Below are 20,692 nucleotides of genomic sequence, written 5' to 3'. Positions count from 1 at the left end.
GACATAGAAACTTAAAAAAAGTAAACAAGAGTAGTTGAGGACAATTAAGGATCCTGGAGAAATGTCCGTCAGATCGTTTACGTAGGTCAGCCTCATTAAAGATGAGCATTTGCTAACTGGAGCCAAATATTGGGACATGAGTCCATGATTAGATGCATTGTAGAAAGTCAAACGTAACATGATCTCACATGAGTTAAGAAACTTTATCGTCAATTTTTAATAATGATAAGATCGCACGGTTTCCAACAAGATCCCTGCGATGAAGCCACATCCAACACGTAACGGAATAATTAGGGGCATATCCCTGGCTGGTGAGACCCCATATGTGGCAAATTTCAAATGGTTGTGAGAAGATTTGCTAAATAATTTGGATAGTTGCATGCTTAAATTTGAAATTGTGGCTTGTCCCAATAGTAACATCCCTTTGGCTTTCTGTTTTGTGATACTCTGTACGTTCTTTCTTGATTTAATAGAGCAGGGAAGTTTCTGGCTTCTCTACATTAGATCAACGTTTGGCATCATTGTCATTCTTTTTCTAAAAGTTTGGAAATAAAAATTCTATTTCTAAAAATTTTTGACAACAGAAAGTTTGTTTAACTCGTCTTTTTCTTTTTAATAAGGAGGGCCAGCGATGAGAAGGAGGGTGGGGGGGAAGAGGCTGGCGAAGATAAGAGAAAGCTCGATGTTGAGCGAAGAGATAGTTAAGGGAGCCTTAGAAGAAAAGAAAAAGAGAGGATGGAACAACGACGTGACTAAAGATGAGAAATAACTCAGCATGAGGCGGAGAGATGACCGGTGAGTCTCAAAGAGCCGGTATGGTTAAGCGGGGGAGATAGGTCTGAAGACGAGATTTGGCAGAAGAAAAGAGGTTGGGAGGTAAACGGTGGAAATCCATTTTTAAAAAAATTGGAGATGAATTTTTTCACTTTTATTTATTCGGAAATAATAAAAATTATTTAAAAAGATGGAAATAAAACAAGATTACCAAATATATTTTCTCCGTTGGATTCCATATTTTGATTTTTTTAAATAAAAAAACAGTACCAAATAAGCCTAGATAGCTAGAGATTTGAAATGGTTGCAGTAACCCATATATAATCTTTATATCCTTTCACATCACAAGTAATAACATTCTTTTTATTTGATGGGCACAAGTAATAATGGTTGGTTTGCCAAAAGCCTCGTTTCTTCGCTTGTCTGCCCTTGCTGTCATAGGATGGTATATGATCCAAACTCTATTAAGTCTTCTTTTTTTTAAGCAAACTCCATTGTATTCTTGTGAAAAAGAGGCTTTCAACATCCAGAAGAAGGGATAAAAAAATTCATAACATACAAGAAATACTCAGTCACCATATTGTTGGGAACCCGCCCATGCCGTTGATATTTCAAAAATTAAATCAGATGGCAGCGGAAGAGGCATGTGCGGGATCGACGTTCATCGCATGAACGTTGTTTCGAGACCTTTCGTAATTAGGTAAGAATTAAAACTTTTAAAACTAATAGAAAGATCAAATCTTCACCTTGCGCGGGTAGATGATCACCGCAAATCTGAATTCGTGGTTTTGGAAGAGGGTTCGCTTGAAGCCGTTCAAACGTCCGGCCTCTACGGGTATCCACACGAAGTAGAGGACCGATCAATGTTTTCTTGTCTCCCCGGGGTGCTAGCTCCCTTGCAGAGACTTCTTTTGATGGCTGATCTCCTCTCTTTCAATCAACCCTTGATTGTGCTTGAGAGGAGGAAGAAGAAGGATGAAGAAGAGGAAGAAGATGAGCCCCTACGCAGCCTTCTTTTGTTCCTTGCGTTGGATGAAGGAAGGGAAGGGGAGGAGGCCGCCAACGCTTGGAGATCTTCTTCCCTTTGCTTGCGGCTGAACCAAGAGGAGATAGAGGGAGGTGGCCACGGCTTGAAGAGGAGAAAAGTATCACCTAGGGTGCCGGCCCTAGTCCTCCTTTAATAAGGATGAAGGGCTCCTACAAGTTAGGAGCCCTTGACTACTTTCCAAGAGGGGGCGCCGGCCCCCTCTCTCTTCATGTCGCACCTAATCAAGTGGAGAGGGGCTGATGCCCCTCTTACTTGGTTAACCTAATCCTCTTCCAAAGAGGATTAGGTCACTCTTTCATGGTTTAATCCTAATCTAATTAGGATTAGCCAAATTGGGTTCAATCTATGCTAGTCCTAATCCAATTAGGACTTGAATGAACCATGACTCAATTGAACTCTTCAATTCTAATCCAATTAGGAGTCATGTTGATTCATTAGATTATTAATTTAGACTTGAGAAATTCTAATCCAATTAGGATGTATTTAATTTTAGTCCTAATCCAATTAGGATTTCTAGGAATCCTACTCCAAGTAGGAATCCAATTTTAATTCAAAATTCCTAATCTCATTAGGATTGTAGGAATCCTATTCCAAGTAGGAATCCCAGTCCTACTCCAACTAGGATTCCCAGTCCTAATCCAATTAGGACTCTAGGAATCCTACCCGAAGTAGGATTTGTGTTTAAGTCCAATTAATTAATTCCCTTTGTTCCTTCTTCAACTTCTTATCAATCAAATTGATTTCTTGTGATTCCTAATCACGATTTCAACCATCGGATCGGTCAATACTTCTATTGTGTGTGACCCCATAGGTTCTATTCTGACTGGTAGTGAGATATATTGTGATCTCTATCACTATATCATTGAAAACTCCTTTCAATGGGTTGGAACGATTCCAACTCTACTCATTAGGGTTTATCGATCATCAAGATAATCCCTATGAGTCCCACCATCCACCAGTGACACCTAGCAGCATGTAGTGGCTACCCAGCAGAATGGAATGATGAACCTCTAGGTGCAGTTAACATGTGATACAATCCTACTATCGTGGATCCCTACAGGACGGAGGTCATGGACAACTCGTCAAACCCCATCGTCTGTCATATGTCAAGATTTATTCGACTTGAGTTCGATGGTGGAAAACTCTTTTTCCACTTTATATTACTGCCCTGGCCAAGGTCTTAGAACTCAGTCTAACAAATCACATAGGATCACTCCTCTTCTATCAAGGTCGATAGATTCCTTATAAGTGCATACCCTACTCCTACAGTGAACTTACTGCAGCCAATCTACACTGCATGGACCCATATGGCTAGAGACCATGTATGTGTGCAGTCAAACTACAATAACCTCACTGTGAGTAGCCGAAGCACCGCAGGTCAAAGGACCAGTCACACTACTGCAACATCAAGCAAGTCACTGACGAGTGGATAGACATCCAAGTGACTTCTTGTCTTAGTCACGCTCAGTACCCTTGTTCTCTAACAAGCACCTGCACTATCACTTCAGTGTCCCTACACTGTGGACTCAAGTCTTGTCCATCCAGAAGGAAAGTGATCTGTGCACTGATCGGATCGATCACCGTCCTCGTGATGATCCATTGATCAGGAGCATTTAGAAATTAATCACCAATGATACATGGCTCAAATTCTCAACTCTTGAGAATATGTATCATCATCTTATTAATTCCTTGGACGATTCATAGACACATAAATAATATGAATGAAAAGATGCCTTTTATTTATTCAATAATAAACAGTCAAGTACAAAATTATGTCCCTAGAATCAACAATGTGTCAACCAAATTGGCTTCTAGGGCATACATCTAACAATCTCCCACTTGCACTAAAGCCAATTGGTCATATATCTTAGGCCCATCTTCTCAAGGTGGGCTTCAGTCTTTTGCTGACTCAGCTGCTTAGTGAACGGGTCTGCCACGTTATCCGCGGAGTCTACTCTCTGCACCTCTACATATTTCTTCTCAACATAGTCGCGTATGAGATGGAAGCGCCGCTCTATATGCTTAGACTTCTGATGAGACCTTGGCTCCTTAGCAAGGGCTATGGCGCCATTATTATCGCAGTAGAGTGTTATGGCATCTGATGTCATCACGTCCAATTCTGCAATGAATTTCTTGAACCAGAAGCCTTCCTTAGCAGCTTCAGAGGCGGCGATATATTCGGCTTCCATAGTAGAATCAGCAATGATCGGTTGTTTAGAACTCTTCCAATTTATCGCACCACCATTGCACAAGAACACATATCCAGATGTTGACTTCCTGTCATCGACATCAGTCATGAAGTCTGAATCTGTGTACCCTTCTACCTTTAACTCTGATGATCCTCCAAAAACCAAGAATAAATCTTTAGTTCTTCTCAAGTACTTAAGAATATTCTTCACAGCTGTCCAGTGTTCTTCACCTGGATTCGACTGATATCTGCTTGTGACACTCACAGCAAGGGCTATATCAGATAGTGTATATAGCATGGCATACATGAGGCTTCCTATTGCCGATGCATAGGGAATCTTGCTCATGCGTTGAATCTCTTCAGATGTGTTGGGGCACATCTTCTTGGAGAGATGAATTCCATGCCTAAGGGGTAAGAGACCCTTCTTGGAGTTTTCCATGCTGAACCTCTTCAGCACCTCCTCTATGTACATCTTCTGTGATAGGCCAAGCATCCTTTTAGATCTATCTCTATAGACCTTTATTCCCAAAATATAGGATGCTTCTCCAAGGTCTTTCATGGAGAATTCTTTTGACAACCAGACCTTGACCGAGGTTAGCATGGGAATATCATTCCCAATTAGGAGAATGTCATCTACGTACAATACGAGAAAAACGACAGCACTCCCACTAGCCTTTTTGTAAACACACGATTCCTCTTCGTTTTTGATGAAATCAAACGTTTTGATTGCCTCATCAAAACGAGTGTTCCAACTCCGAGATGCTTGCTTTAGTCCATAGATGGACCTTTGCAGCTTGCAGACCTTGTGATCTCCATCACTGGAAGTGAAACCCAAAGGCTGTTCCATATAGATATCTTCATCAAGATATCCATTCAGAAAAGCAGTTTTCACATCCATCTGCCAGATTTCATAATCATGAAATGCTGCAATGGCAAGCAATGTTCGGATGGATTTTAGCATGGCTACAGGTGAAAAGGTCTCCTGATAGTCAATGCCTTCGCGCTGACTATACCCTTTCGCCACAAGCCTTGCCTTATAGGTCTCTACCTCTCCATCCGAACCTATCTTTCTTTTGTAGATCCATTTGCATCCAATAGGTACAATACCTTCTGGTGGGTCTACTAAGGTCCAGACTTGGTTGGAACGCATGGAGTCTAACTCTGACTTCATTGCTTCCAGCCATTTCTCGGAATCGATATCAGATATCGCCTCGTTGTAGGTTTTGGGATCCTGTATGTGATCCCTATCTTCCACTAGGAACATTTCCTCGGTATCCTCTTCTAGTATACCTAAGTATCTATCGGGAGGATGGGAGACCCTACTAGATCTACGAGGTGGTCGAGGGATATCGTGTACTGGCTCTTTATGAATGGGTTCTATAGGATCCATGACTCGTTGCTTTTCAGAGACTTTCTCTTCAAGCTCAATTTTCCTCCCACTGCCTCTATCAAGGATAAACTGATTTTCCAAGAAGATGGCATGACGGCTCACAAACACATTGTGATCCTCTGAGACGTAAAAATTGTATCCTAATGACTCTTTAGGATATCCTATAAAACGAGCACTTATGGTCCTAGCCTCTAACTTGTCTGCCTGTAGTCTCTTGACGTGGGCCGGACATCCCCAAATCTTGAGATGACCCAGACTTGGTTTCTTACCATGCCATATCTCATACGGTGTGGTAGGAACGGATTTAGAGGGAACCCTATTCAATAAATAAATTGCTGTGAGTAAGGCATCTCCCCAAAGGAACATAGGTAAATCAGTGAAGCTCATCATGGACCTGACCATATCCAATAGGGTCCGATTTCTCCTCTCTGACACCCCGTTGAGTTGAGGTGTACCCGGAGGTGTCCATTGTGAGACTATGCCGTTTTCTTTGAGATAGTCCCGGAATTCCCCACTAAGGTATTCTCCTCCTCGATCTGATCGAAGAGCCTTAAGAGGTTTTCCAGTTTGTTTTTCTACTTCATTCTTAAACTCTTTGAACTTTTCAAAAGATTCAGACTTGTGTCTCATAAGATACACATACCCATACCGTGAATAATCATCGGTAAAGGTAATGAAGTAAGAATAACGTCCCCTGGCTAGCACATCGAATGGGCCACATACATCTGTATGTACTAGGGTAAGTATTTCAGTGGTCCTCTCCCCATGTCCTACAAAGGGCAGTCTAGCCATTTTTTCTTGAAGACAGGACTCGCAAACTGGATATGACTCGGAAGTCAATGAGCCTAAAAGCCCATCTTTATCCATTTTGTTCATTCTGTCCTCTCCAATATGGCCAAGCCTGAGGTGCCACAAATATCTTTGGTTTATCTCATCTCTGGATCTTTTGGATCCTTTGGCACTCACATCTTGCTCGGTAACATTCACAAATACATCCATATGTAAATGATAGAGACTGTCAATCATGAAACCACGTGCGACTATTTTATTTCTCAAATAAATAGAACAGCAGTCTTTGTCAAATGTAAAAACATGACCTTCCTGTGCTAGACATGAAACAGAAATCAAATTTCTGCTAGCAACAGGTACATAATAGCAGTCTCTAAGTATTAAACTAAATCCAGACGGTAGTCGCAGATGGTAGGTGCCCACAGCCACAGCAGCAACTTTTGCCCCGTTGCCAACCCGAAGGGTTACCGCACCTTCCGCCAGCCTTCTACTTTCCTTTAGACCCTGTATGGTAGTGCACAAATGAGCACTAGAACCAGAATCTATAACCCAACTAGAAGTAGAAGAAACCGTTAGATTAGTTTCAATTATGAGCAAGTCTATACCTTCTGAAGGTGTGTCACCTTTCTTGTTCTTCAGGCTCTCGAGGTATGAAGGACAGTTTCTCTTCCAGTGGCCTTCGACATTGCAGTGGAAACATTTTCCTTTGTCGTCAGCCTTTTTCTTTTGAACTTCCTTCTTTGGCTTCTTGTCTTTCTTCTGCTTCTTAGCAGGCTTCTTTTTCTTCCAAGTAGACTTTCTCTTGGAACCAGAAGTCAACTCAGCAGCAAGGACATTGCCCCTTGAACCTTTCAAGGCTCCCTCAGCAGTTACCAACATGTTTATGAGTTCAGTCTTAGTGCATTCAATCTTATTCATGTGGTAGTTTACTATAAACTGACCAAATAAATCAGGAAGTGACTGTAGGATCAAATCCACTTGTAATTCCTTGTGCATGTCCATACCAAGCTTCTCAAGCTCCTCTAGGTCCTTGATCATGGTCAGACCGTGATCATGGACAGACTGCCCTTCGCGCATTTTCGCTTTGAAAAGTCTCTTGGACACTTCAAAACAAGCTGTGCGACTTTGCTCACCATACAACTCTTGCAGGTGTGCTAGTATGTCCCTAGCAGTCTTCATACTTTCATGCTGGCATTGGAGTTCATTAGACATGGATGCCATCATATAGCATTTTACTCTAATGTCATCATCCAACCACTTTTTATGCAACTCACGCTGAACATCAGTAGGACGTGCTGGTAGTGTGAGGATATCTGAATCGAGTATGTAGCCTATTTTCTCACAGTCCAAAACAATTTTGAGATTTCTAAGCCAGTCTTTGTAATTGGTTCCGGTCAGTCGGTTGGTCTCAAGAATACGGGTCAGAGGGTTTGAAGCCGACATTGTATCTGCAGAGAGTAAAGATTCTAGTTAGACTTTTGTACTTGATCCTAATCTGTTCTAAGGTCTTTTAGAACAAATGTAACTCCCACTATTTTCTCGAATCCCTCACACTCCCCTGGTAGGAAAACGGAAATCCCACACGACTAGGGTTTCTAGTGGGTACTGTGGTCCCACCAATTTACATGCCACCTCACCTAACAGTTATTGGTGACACATAGATGGATGAGTGTACAACTCTTGTACAATGCTTCTCAAGCATGTTGCAGTGTAACTTGGTCTCTAAGCCATGAAGACCTCACCTAACAGTTATTGGCCCCATCGCTTAGTTAAGTCAGACCCACCGTATAACCGTAGGAATAAAGTCGTCATTGGGTCCTCACCTAACAGTTATTGGTGCCCAACCCCACCTTTACCCTACAACATCTCATGTCTATAGAGAGGTCCAGCCCCCCGATGCAACTTGACCACTGTGTCCAGCCGAGACAAATCAACATCAGAAAGGCCTTAGCAGCTCTACTACAGTGGAAGACCTATTGACTTAATATTGGTTAATCAGGTCTTAGTATTTGCAACTTGAGCCCTTCATAAAAGGTAATCGAACAATTGGCCAGGTAAGCAGGTGGGAGGCTCCCCTTACTCAGAGAGTAAGGTCCTAATTAAGTAACCACCTTTCATGCTTTCCTAGACACCAATTAGATCAATTAATCTAATATGACTTGCTCATGTCGGTTCACTCTCGACTTGATTGAGGAGGTTTTGATTTAGGTCTCAATTGGGTTTGCTACATCACATGTAAACCTATCTACCCGACTCGCATTCACATCTCATGCAAACGGTACATCACAGGCAGTTATAATCGCAGCATCAAATAAAGTTAAACTTTAAATAGGTGATGATCATGGATTCTAATTAGGTCGTATTACAAGCACATGCACATCAATCGATCAAGTGGTCTTCAACTCTTGAATTGGTTCTAAGCCTTCTTGATTCGATCCTTGATCAACTCTTGATCCCATTGCCATCAACCACTTAGATCACCTTTCATCTCATGCCTTTGCTTCAGCTTGATCGTTGATGTACATCACATCACAGAAATACAACCAGATGTAAAATAAAAATAAAAATAAATTACATCTCCTTTTAGGAGGCACGCAGGCCTCTCAAAACATCAAATAAGATGCATGCAAGCATCTGAAAAATTACATGACATCGCAGATCACATCGCAGGTCATTACATTTGATACCAAAAGGGGTTGAATCCTATGATCATCACCGTATGCAACAATTATAATTTTCAGATCTGAAAACTAACTGATTGTATCATGACATAGGTCGCTGATCATGCTAATCATGATTCTAAACTTTGTAATCCCATTAACAATGCATTTAGAATCATCTTTTTATCACATAAAAATCAGCATGCAAAAAATCAGCACCCCTGAAAAATCTGCATGCAGAATTTTTCAGCATGCATGATCATTCAATTTTTAGATCTAATATGCCTTTAGATATTTAATTCTTACCTTAATCTACGAAGCCTAGGCTCTGATACCACTGTTGGGAACCCGCCCATGCCGCTGATATTTCAAAAATTAAATCAGATGGCAGCGGAAGAGGCATGTGCGGGATCGACGTTCATCGCATGAACGTTGTTTCGAGACCTTTCGTAATTAGGTAAGAATTAAAACTTTTAAAACTAATAGGAAGATCAAATCTTCACCTTGCGCTGGTAGATGATCACCGCAAATCTGAATTCGTGGTTTTGGAAGAGGGTTCGCTTGAAGCCGTTCAAACGTCCGGCCTCTACGGGTATCCACACGAAGTAGAGGACCGATCAATGTTTTCTTGTCTCCCCAGGGTGCTAGCTCCCTTGCAGAGACTTCTTTTGATGGCTGATCTCCTCTCTTTCAATCAACCCTTGATTGTGCTTGAGAGGAGGAAGAAGAAGGATGAAGAAGAGGAAGAAGATGAGCCCCTACGCAGCCTTCTTTTGTTCCTTGCGTTGGATGAAGGAAGGGAAGGGGAGGAGGCCGCCAACGCTTGGAGATCTTCTTCCCTTTGCTTGCGGCTGAACCAAGAGGAGATAGAGGGAGGTGGCCACGGCTTGAAGAGGAGAAAAGTATCACCTAGGGCGCCGGCCCTAGTCCTCCTTTAATAAGGATGAAGGGCTCCTACAAGTTAGGAGCCCTTGACTACTTTCCAAGAGGGGGCGCCGGCCCCCTCTCTCTTCATGTCGCACCTAATCAAGTGGAGAGGGGCTGATGCCCCTCTTACTTGGTTAGCCTAATCCTCTTCCAAAGAGGATTAGGTCACTCTTTCATGGTTTAATCCTAATCTAATTAGGATTAGCCAAATTGGGTTCAATCTATGCTAGTCCTAATCCAATTAGGACTTGAATGAACCATGACTCAATTGAACTCTTCAATCCTAATCCAATTAGGAGTCATGTTGATTCATTAGATTATTAATTTAGACTTGAGAAATCCTAATCCAATTAGGATGTATTTAATTTTAGTCCTAATCCAATTAGGACTCTATTTGAATCCGAAGTCCTAATCCAATTAGGATTTCTAGGAATCCTACTCCAAGTAGGAATCCAATTTTAATTCAAAATTCCTAATCTCATTAGGATTGTAGGAATCCTATTCCAAGTAGAAATCCCAGTCCTACTCCAACTAGGATTCCCAGTCCTAATCCAATTAGGACTCTAGGAATCCTACCCGAAGTAGGATTTGTGTTTAAGTCCAATTAATTAATTCCCTTTGTTCCTTCTTCAACTTCTTATCAATCAAATTGATCTCTTGTGATTCCTAATCACGATTTCAACCATCGGATCGGTCAATACTTCTATTGTGTGTGACCCCATAGGTTCTATTCTGACTGGTAGTGAGATATATTGTGATCTCTATCACTATATCATTGAAAACTCCTTTCAATGGGTTGGAACGATTCCAACTCTACTCATTAGGGTTTATCGATCATCAAGATAATTCCTATGAGTCCCACCATCCACCAGTGACACCTAGCAGCATGTAGTGGCTACCCAGCAGAATGGAATGATGAACCTCTAGGTGCAGTTAACATGTGATACAATCCTACTATCGTGGATCCCTACAGGACGGAGGTCATGGACAACTCGTCAAACCCCATCGTCTGTCATATGTCAAGATTTATTCGACTTGAGTTCGATGGTGGAAAACTCTTTTTCCACTTTATATTACTGCCCTGGCCAAGGTCTTAGAACTCAGTCTAACAAATCACATAGGATCACTCCTCTTCTATCAAGGTCGATAGATTCCTTATAGGTGCATACCCTACTCCTACAGTGAACTTACTGCAGCCAATCTACACTGCATGGACCCATATGGCTAGAGACCATGTATGTGTGCAGTCAAACTACAATAACCTCACTGTGAGTAGCCGAAGCACCGCAGGTCAAAGGACCAGTCACACTACTGCAACATCAAGCAAGTCAATGACGAGTGGATAGACATCCAAGTGACTTCTTGTCTTAGTCACGCTCAGTACCCTTGTTCTCTAACAAGCACCTGCACTATCACTTCAGTGTCCCTACACTGTGGACTCAAGTCTCGTCCATCCAGAAGAAAAGTGATCTGTGCACTGATCGGATCGATCACCGTCCTCGTGATGATCCATTGATCAGGAGCATTTAGAAATTAATCACCAATGATACATGGCTCAAATTCTCAACTCTTGAGAATATGTATCATCATCTTATTAATTCCTTGGACGATTCATAGACACATAAATAATATGAATGAAAAGATGCCTTTTATTTATTCAATAATAAACAGTCAAGTACAAAATTATGTCCCTAGAATCAACAATGTGTCAGCCAAATTGGCTTCTAGGGCATACATCTAACACATATTCCATCGGAAGATAATAAATTCATATTTCCGAATAATTGTTAAGTAACAAATAGAAGGAATTCTTATAAGGCTGCGATGCCACAAAGCAATCAGTAAATATTTGATCTTTCAATAAAGATGGGCATGCAGCAGCAGCAAAGGAGCAACCACTTTGGCAGTCAGAGGAGCCGAGGAAGCAGCCTAGATTCCAAATTTGAACTTTATTAGATCAACAAACTGCTGGTCAACCTACTTTCGCTCATTATGATTAATGATACGATCTCACTTTTTTTGACAAAAAGACATTCAACACCTAAGTGGTGGATGACATGGAACCTCGATACCAATACGTGGTTAACGGACGAGATCCCTGAGGATCAAGGTTTTAGAGGATCATTATCAGCCCCTGGGAGCAAAAAAACTTTCATCGCCCAAGTAATCCGCGAGGCTTAGGGGCACATTTTGATTGGTTTAGAGGAAATTTACGTGAGAAATGTAATAGCCTAGTTTTTCTTGGGCTTTCTTAGGCTTGTGGGCCGGCCCGAAGAGGCCAAGCCCAAGGCCACCATGCCCTATGGCATGATGCAATGGAGAAGAAGACTACAATAGGAATCTTCTCTTCTCTTCCAATTCCGGCAAAAATCGAAGGTATCCAGGCAATCTGAGTTCGAGTAGAACTCTAGGATTTTGCCTATTTAACTCCTCCATCTCCTTCGTTGAAAGCCATCATTGGTTTCTCCAAGAATCGCTGTTGATCTCGACGATTCTTCTCTGAATCTTCTCTTAGATTTATCGTTGGAAAGGGGCTGTTGGAACCTCATCGGATTGAGGTGAGTATCGTCTGCCTTCCTCTCCTTCTTTTCCTAGGCTTATAGCCTTCCTTGCTTGCATTTTGAACTGGATAATCGCCGAGATTTAATATGAAGCAGGGGGTGCCCTGTTTCGGTGTTTCTTCCTTCCATGCTTGTTGCCACCAGCTGCTGAAAAAATGTCGAGCCTTGCTGCTCGTGGGGACCCCTAAGATTATGTGGTGGTAGGTTAGGGAAATAACAATGATTAGGTGGAGTTGATCTATACTTTGATGATTATCTTCCTTTTTCCTTAGGTGATGCTTTTGTGTATAGGATGCCTTGGGCCATCGCCATAGGAGTCGGTTAGCTTGGCCGCCTGGTGGACGCCACCTCCTTGATCTGAGAACGAAAGGGGAGAGACAGGCCCCACCCTATTTTGAGAAGAAACAAGAGAGTCTTCTCTCTCTAGAAGACCTAAAAAACCTAAAATCGGGGCATGTCGACCTGATTTACAAACCTGAGTTGATTCTTGAAAAAAGGCCCTAAACTGCCCTAGTGTGCGGGTCACTTACTAACCGATCATCCGGTCTTGTCAAGTGTCCATGGAGCCTACTCATGATAAACTATTTTAAACATCCTTGGCCCTGATCGAGTCCATGCCCTATTTTTTCTGATTGAATCGCTTAGGCCTGACCCACCCAGAATCGTCGAATGTTATCATCTGGCTACTCGGCCCTATTTCTTATTAGTTTATTTCAATTAAAATTGTCAAATAGAAATTAATTTTGCTTTTAACATTTTTAATAGGGTTAACTGAATTGCCTAGTAAAGTTTGACGGTCCAAGACGAAAGAGGTAAGTAGATCTTACACTTCTTGTTATTTTTCAATTGATCATATTTTTTGTGCATAAAATTTACACGCAGAAATATTATGCTTTTCTTAAAATTATGGGTCAGCATATGTGTTATAAAAATCATGCTTTATTATGAAAAATAAATTCATAAATATTTTAATGAATATAGTTTTATTATGAAATATGAATCTGATCACGTCATTTAGTATTTTTTTATAAATTTATATGTATATTTTAAGAAAAAAATATAAGTTTTCTAAAGACTCTCAGATTGCTATATCTGCACCTAAAAATGAAGGCCAATCAACACCCTAGAGCTAGCATCCAACAAAAATGGCTCTCTGCCAATATGTTAAAGTTGGTAATGAATACGAACTATAATATCTTGTCGATTACGAAGATGATCCTATCACGGATTATAGTGACCATAGCATGGATATCTGTGAGCAATATTTTCATCTATAATAGGATTAAATAACGTGAAGAATGATTTACGAATTTATTTGCAAAATAAATTTGGAACTATGTTTATGAAAGATGGATGATTTGTTCATGCCTAATTTGCTTTATGACTTATTTTAATATATTGTACTATAAAGTACTTATTTTGGAATACCTATTATATTTCTTAAATGATGCATTGACATAAAAAAAATTATGCTTGATCTAGTAAAGTAGTGTAAAATTTACTTACCGAGCTGTGTCGCTCATATACCTCTAAATTTATTTTTCTCTCTAGACGAATAAGGTCAATAGGAACGAAGGTTGGTCTAGGCTTAAAGATCGTGCTAGCAAGCTTGACAATTTTGTAAAAGAATTTTAGTATTTTAAATTGACTATGACTTTGTAGCCAATGATTTTTTGAATATTAAGAATTATGGGTTTGGCATTAATATTTGAATTTAGACGCACTAAACTAGTATTGGTTTTATTTAATGGATAATGAAATTGGATTCCTATTTATTCTATTATATTTGAGATGGATTTGAAGGCTAAATATAATGTTGGATTTATGATATCATGGATTGTACCCCTTGATAGCACGGCTATGTCATGCTCCGAATCTGGAGTGTGATATTATTATGGTATCAGAGCTTAGGTTTAAAGATCACCAGAGATTGTGATAGAAATATATTAGATCTTGAGGTTATGATCATTTGGGACGTGACAAAAGAAGCAGAATTAAATTCAGTGCTTAGGTGAAAGATCACTAGGCATTATGATAAAATGTATGTATCTGGTTTGATATACATGAAAGTGCATCCTATGTTCTTCGGTGTTAAGTATGCTGAATTTTTTTTTTAAACCATAGCTAAACCTGATCGGGTTGCCTACGTACCCCTTCACAAGGGGGATCAAGCCACACGTAGTTCTTTTTAAGTTTCAAAAATGTAGCGGAAAAATAAATCAAACAATTTAATTCATGCATGCTTACAAGATCAAATCTAGAAATCAGCACATTAAGAATACATAGGATTATGCCGGAATCATTTAAACAATTATGCTAAAACTTTTATGCATGATTAACTATCAGATCTGAAACTTAAGAACTCTATTCCAATTAATCTCCGAATATCCATCGAATGGATTCTGGAGATATCTCCGTGAGGAGCCCCAAAAGAGGGTAAAACCTCGAGGAATCGGACCTAGACCTTGACACCATAATAAATGATTAGTGCTAGATTAATACCTTTTATGATGGATGAAAGTTATAGATCTGATCCTTGACTTCGCAGCCACGCACATGAATGGCCTCTACGAGAAGTACACGCGAAGCCCTGAAGGATCTTCTTTCGCAACAGTGCTAGTAGCTGCAGAATACTTGAAAGCTGAAATCTGCTCGCCGGGATTCAATCAACTCTTGATCAATCGTCTTGAAGCAGATGGAGATGAGGTTTGTAAGGAAAGTAGAGGACTCAGATTTGATCTTGAATCTTCTAGATATTCACCCTGAAAACCCTATCTAAAATGAAGAAGAAGAGGAGAAGGAGGCGTGTGAGGAAGAAGGCTGCAATGGATGTATTTTCGGTGCCTATTTTTGACCCCTTTTAATGGCCTCCGAATTTTCATTCAAAATTAGAAATTTATCTTCAGAAAATCTTCTTTAGTTGGCGCATGCAAAGGAATAGGAACACTCCAAATCAGATCTTAACCAAATCTGATTTAAATTCAAATTTTAAACACATGTGCAAGAGGGGAGGAATTTGAAATCCATGCAGCAGAATTTTTCTTCCTCTTGTCGCATATATTTCATTTGAAATTCGAATTTAAATGATTCAGAGGTTCACACGCTAGCTAGAAAAGTTATTTGACGTATGAAATCATTTAATATATTGCTTAATGTTTGAATTCAAATTCAAACAACAAACAATGTCGCCATGTGTCAAGCAATGGGTCCATGCGCCATGGAATAATTTTGGTTTATTTAAAATTCATGAAATCCAATTCCATGTCACCACTAATTGCCACATCATCTGAGCCTAATCCTTTTGGGTTGCACCTAATCAAATTTGGTCAAACCCGGATTAAAACAAAGCAATTTGGTTGAACCCAATCTAATCAGGTCAGACCCTGATTGAGCTCAAATTGAACCCAATTCAATTTTTGGCTCATCCATACTCAATCAAATTGAATTAATTACTTTGTATTGGACCTAATCCAATTAGGTCAATCCCCAATTAAGCACAAATTAATTTAAAATTAATTTGATCAGCTTAAGTCCTTTTTGGTTCCGACCTAATCCAATTAGGTCAAAACTCTGATTGAGCCCAAAGTTGAATCCAATTCAATTTGGCTCATCCTTAGCACAATTACTCAATCAAATTGAGTTTATTAGTAATTTAATTACTAATTAATCCTCCAATAATTACTTTAATTATTTTATAAAATAATTTGCCAATCAAATTGACCAAATTACTCTGAATGATTCTTAATCATTCATCAGCCTTCTTGATCAATCAGGAATCTTCTATGCGTGTGACCTCATAGGTTCGAACCTAGGCCGGTAGTATAGGAATCGATGTAACCATCTAGCAATGGTACCCGACGTTCGGATAGGCCGAATATATGCGAAGCAAATATTTTGGAATCCTGTACTATGGTTACTGTATAATTCAATCCCTTTGACTCCTAATGCCAGGATGACTTAGAGCTCACTGTCAACCCTATAATTAGTACATCCATTTAGGGGTGGCAATCGGGTCGGGTCAGGCATAAACAGGTCGGATCAGATACAGATCAGGTCAGAAAATCATAAATCTGAACTTGACCTGTTTATTAAACAGGTCAGAAATTACAACCTGAACCTGACCTGCTTATTAAACAGGTAACCCGACCCGACCCGTTTAACCTATTTAATAAACAGGTAACCTGTTTGCCCAACCCAACCCGACCTGTTTAACCTGTTTAGCCCAACCCATCCTAATCCGACCTGTTTAACCTGTTTGCCCAACCCGACCCGACCTGTTTAACCTGTTTGTAGTAATTAAGAAAATTAGTTGAAAAAAAGATTGCTTGCCCCTTTTTGTTTCCTTTAGGCTTTAATCTGTTTCCTTTAGCAAAGTGTATCACGTCTGAACAATATGCATGGTTACCAACATAGATATAGGACTGCCTGCATCTTAATTCTTAAACTTTCTTCGAAACTTTTATGTTCTTTTTGTTCACTTTTTCTTGGCATACCAAAAGCACTAGAATAAATTAGCTCTAGCATGCAACAGAATGTTAAACATGTGCAAACATTAGACATTGCAAATGTTTGGATGTTATAATCTGCAGAGTTGAGCTAATAACTGCAGCTTAAATAAAAGGAGAACATCATTGCAGCAAAGTGCAGAAGAGTGCACATATGACACAATGTTTGAAACCTTTTACATATATCTGTAATTCTGTATAGGAATTTTCATAAGTCAAACCATGTAGCAACATCATGGTCTGAGAGATAATAATAAGAATGGCCACGAAACAGTAGTGCCTCCAAATTATCTTCATCTTGTTTAAGTATGTATCCAGTCTCTGAAACAGCACTTGAGTAGTCTTTCAATGTTAACAACAATTTCACCTTGAGAAATTTTGCCTGCAAAGGACATGCTTCACTGAAGTAAGGTTGCAGCTTATTGGTACAATCTCTATCTAATTTAACAAGCACAGACAAATATCCGTAATCCATAAATGGTACCCGTAAGCATCCTGGAGAAAAGACAAGGACAATTTTGTCAATATAATCCAAAGCTTTTGAAAATCATGAAAGGCATCTGAGATACATGAGAGGTTAGTGAAGCAACAAATGTAAATCATGAAAGGCATTTGAGATACATGAGAGGTTAGTGAAGCAACAAATGTAAATCATAAGATTTAGAGGCACCGAAAGTGCTGAAACAACAATATGCAGTAAAGACCCATGGAACACAGTTTAGTTTGCTTTATGAGCAGAAGCAACTCACATAATATGATAGAAGAAAGAAATGCAGTGGACCAGTAATATACAGAACCTACCCCAGTGACACTAGCACATAGCATGTAATCCACACCAGAATCTTAGAAACAAAGAGACCAAACATAACAAGTTAAACTGATTTGACCGAGGGACACAAATGGCATAACAAACAAACAGCATAACAAACCTAAATTACAACAGTATAACCACAATGAATCAAGAAAACAACAAAGATAAAAAATAAAAACAACAAGACACAACAATAACTAAGGCGACACTTATCCATAAAATTGAGATGGTCTCTGTTAATGCAATAAGGAGCAATCCTTCAGCAACATCTATGCATGGAAGAGGTCCAAAAGACAGAGAAAAAGGAAAGATTTCACAGAGGGAATTACTACTATAATATTATCTGCAAGATACAAAGAATAAGCCAGAGGCCAAACTTAAGAACTTTCTCAGGGGAAAAAGGAGCCAAATTTAACAACAACCAAAACCAACCTCCACAAATACAAGTTCCAAAGACCACCCATGTAGAAGAAAAATCGACCAGCAACTACAAGGCGGTATGGAATTTCATTGATCTCTGCTCTCAAGGAATAAACAAAGCAGTACTTCAAATCAAACAACAGATAATGTTCTCACATAGTTGATAGGTCAGCTAAAGGATTTAGTGCTATCCTCGGGGTAGCAGTATGCTCAAGAAAATACCGTATGACACTTAAATAATATCAAATGGAAATTAAAACCCCGTCTTGTGCTCATGCTACCAAATCTCAGAAAATTCCAAACAGCGCCAGGCAAAAAGCACACCTTTTACCAAATTAGTATTACAGTGCAGACAAACACAAACATGAGGTAGATGATAAGCTTATTTAAGATCCAAGTAAATGGACTTGCTTTCGGCAATGAGAGAGATCCAGCTAATTCCAGGAGCTTCCACCTGAAAGCCAGCAAATACATTTATTAATTTAATAAAAAGAAGTCGATGAATAGGATCAGCATTTTTTTAAGAAAAAACAGTATCTTGGTCATTTTATCAAGTTGTCAAAAAAAAAAGCAAATAGTCGCTCTTCTTAAATCCTTCCTAAATACTACTACGTTGGAGGTTGAAATCAAATGTATGGATTTCAAACCTGGGTAAGAAAATAAGTAACATTGCAATATTGCATATAAAAAGAGGGAGAAAGAAAATCGAAGATTTAACTCCGGAAAATGGATGGATGAAATCACCTCTCCTATCTAAGAAACGGTTCTCAACTCTGTTTTCTGGGCCGATCCGCCGTCCGATCTGACGATCCTAGGGTTCCAAGCTCTCACTCCACCGAAGAAAGAAGCCGGAATCGGAGAACACCGAGGACCAGAAGAGCAACAACTTCACAAAGAAGGAAAAAAGGTAACGAAGCTCTTACTTCGTCGGAAGAACTGCTGATCCAAAAGAAAATCTTCAGAACCTTGTGAATAAAAATCTAAATCAAGTGAGAAATCCTTGCAAAACTTGCTTAACCAAGATCGATTGAAACCAAAAACAAAACAAAAGGAAAATAAAAAATTGGGACAGTAGCGAAATTATGAGAACATCAAAATACTAACCGCGGCGATCTTCCCCTCCTCTAACCGCGGCGATCTTCGTCTTCCCCTCCTCTCGGACTCGCGGCGATCTTCTTCCCCTCCTCCTAACCGCTGCGATCTTCCCCTCCTCTCGGACTCGCGTGCTCGGTGCTTCCACCTCCAAGCCCTTGCACGACATGGCTGCATGGCTGCACAGCGCACGGGGAATAGAAAAGGGTTAGGGACCTAGGGTTTGTGAGGACTCCTAGTGATTATAAACCATCTGATCTGAGATGGACGATAGCAGCTCAATTACGATCTAAATTGGTTAAACGGGTCAAGACATTTAAAACCCGTATCCGACCCAATTAATAAACAGGTTAAACGGGTCAACCTGTTTACGACCCGAACCTGTTTAGGCCAAATCCGAACCTATTTATGGTGGGTCGAACACGGGTCGGGTTGGCGGGTCGGGTCATATTTTGCCATCCCTACATCCATTATGTGATTAACTTTAGATATCCCGTGACTCCTTACTAGGATTACCCTGGCCAAGATTTTGCTAAATTAATCACAAGACATTATCTCCTGTTTTCAGGAGGGGTCAATTCCTTCTTGACTCACAACTGACTACGCAAGTACTTGACTGCACCTAGTGACCTTCCGTCACTAGATTAGAAATTCAGGTAGTCCGGTACCAAAGTACAGTGAGTTGTTTGCTAGTCACAGGTTACGGTCTCAGGTCAGAGGGCTAAACTTATACCCATATCCACTCGGAACATCTCTCGACAGTATAGCGTTCCAGAATTGGTCACGTTCAATGAAATGTACTCCTACATTTTACCTGTGTGGCATACCAGTGTCTCCACACTCCTTGGTTAAGAGGACAACCAACGTATATATCACGCAACGACCTAGTCTCGATAATGCTGTCGTCCTAGTAACAACATATCATTTGATCGCAAACAAGTTTAAGGACTCAAAGATAAATCCTCCTTTATCATAACATAAGTCCTAAGGACTTCATCATATAAGAGTTCGTTTGAAGATGAAATGATGAATAATGCCAAATAACACTTTATTAATTTGTCAATTCATTTACAAAATTCAATCATCAATTTGCTGACGATTGACATTTAGGATACAAATTCCAACAATACAATGAGTATAAAAGGAGTGGATGATTTGTCTCCGATCATAATACAGGAGGTTTAACCTAAGATAAGTGTAGGAAGGTTAACCATGGCATACTATATTAGTTGGTTATATCGTACGATGTTGATTGATTCATATGTTGTTTAAATAACTTAGAAGTTCAATCTTGATATTGGTGTAGATGTGATAGCACTTTTAGTTTTGCTACTAATTATTAGAGTCGAATTTGTGTGTGGATCTATCATAGTATTAGAGTGGCCTAAGAAAGATTTTTCATAATACTAGAAAGGAATGTTCTTCGAGGTTAAATATGTATATGGATTATATTTGAAATTGGCATGTTTGGATATTGGAAATAGGTCTATTTCTATTGGTGGGGTTTAATTTTATTTTTAAGGCTAT

General features: G+C 39.8%; 1 long non-coding RNA gene across 4 annotated transcripts; it reads right to left on the bottom strand.

The window, feature by feature from the left end:
* Window positions 1-16,889: 16,889 nt before the first annotated feature.
* LOC120104682 lies at window positions 16,890-19,420 on the bottom strand. Of its 4 annotated transcripts, none has more exons than XR_005507056.1 (4): window positions 19,178-19,395; window positions 18,818-19,009; window positions 18,398-18,527; window positions 16,890-17,402 (listed from the first exon to the last, which is right to left on the bottom strand). It is a non-coding gene; the product is annotated as an uncharacterized LOC120104682 (long non-coding RNA). The 4 variants fall into 4 exon arrangements; XR_005507058.1 differs by having other exon boundaries at window positions 16,916-17,224; window positions 17,327-18,527; window positions 19,178-19,420; XR_005507057.1 differs by having other exon boundaries at window positions 16,916-18,527; window positions 18,818-19,012; window positions 19,178-19,390.
* Between the last annotated feature and the right edge of the window lie 1,272 nt (window positions 19,421-20,692).

Source organism: Phoenix dactylifera, unplaced genomic scaffold, assembly GCF_009389715.1.
Source record: "Phoenix dactylifera cultivar Barhee BC4 unplaced genomic scaffold, palm_55x_up_171113_PBpolish2nd_filt_p 000076F, whole genome shotgun sequence".
Taxonomy (NCBI): domain Eukaryota; kingdom Viridiplantae; phylum Streptophyta; class Magnoliopsida; order Arecales; family Arecaceae; genus Phoenix; species Phoenix dactylifera.
This window is presented reverse-complemented; position numbering and strand designations above follow the sequence as displayed.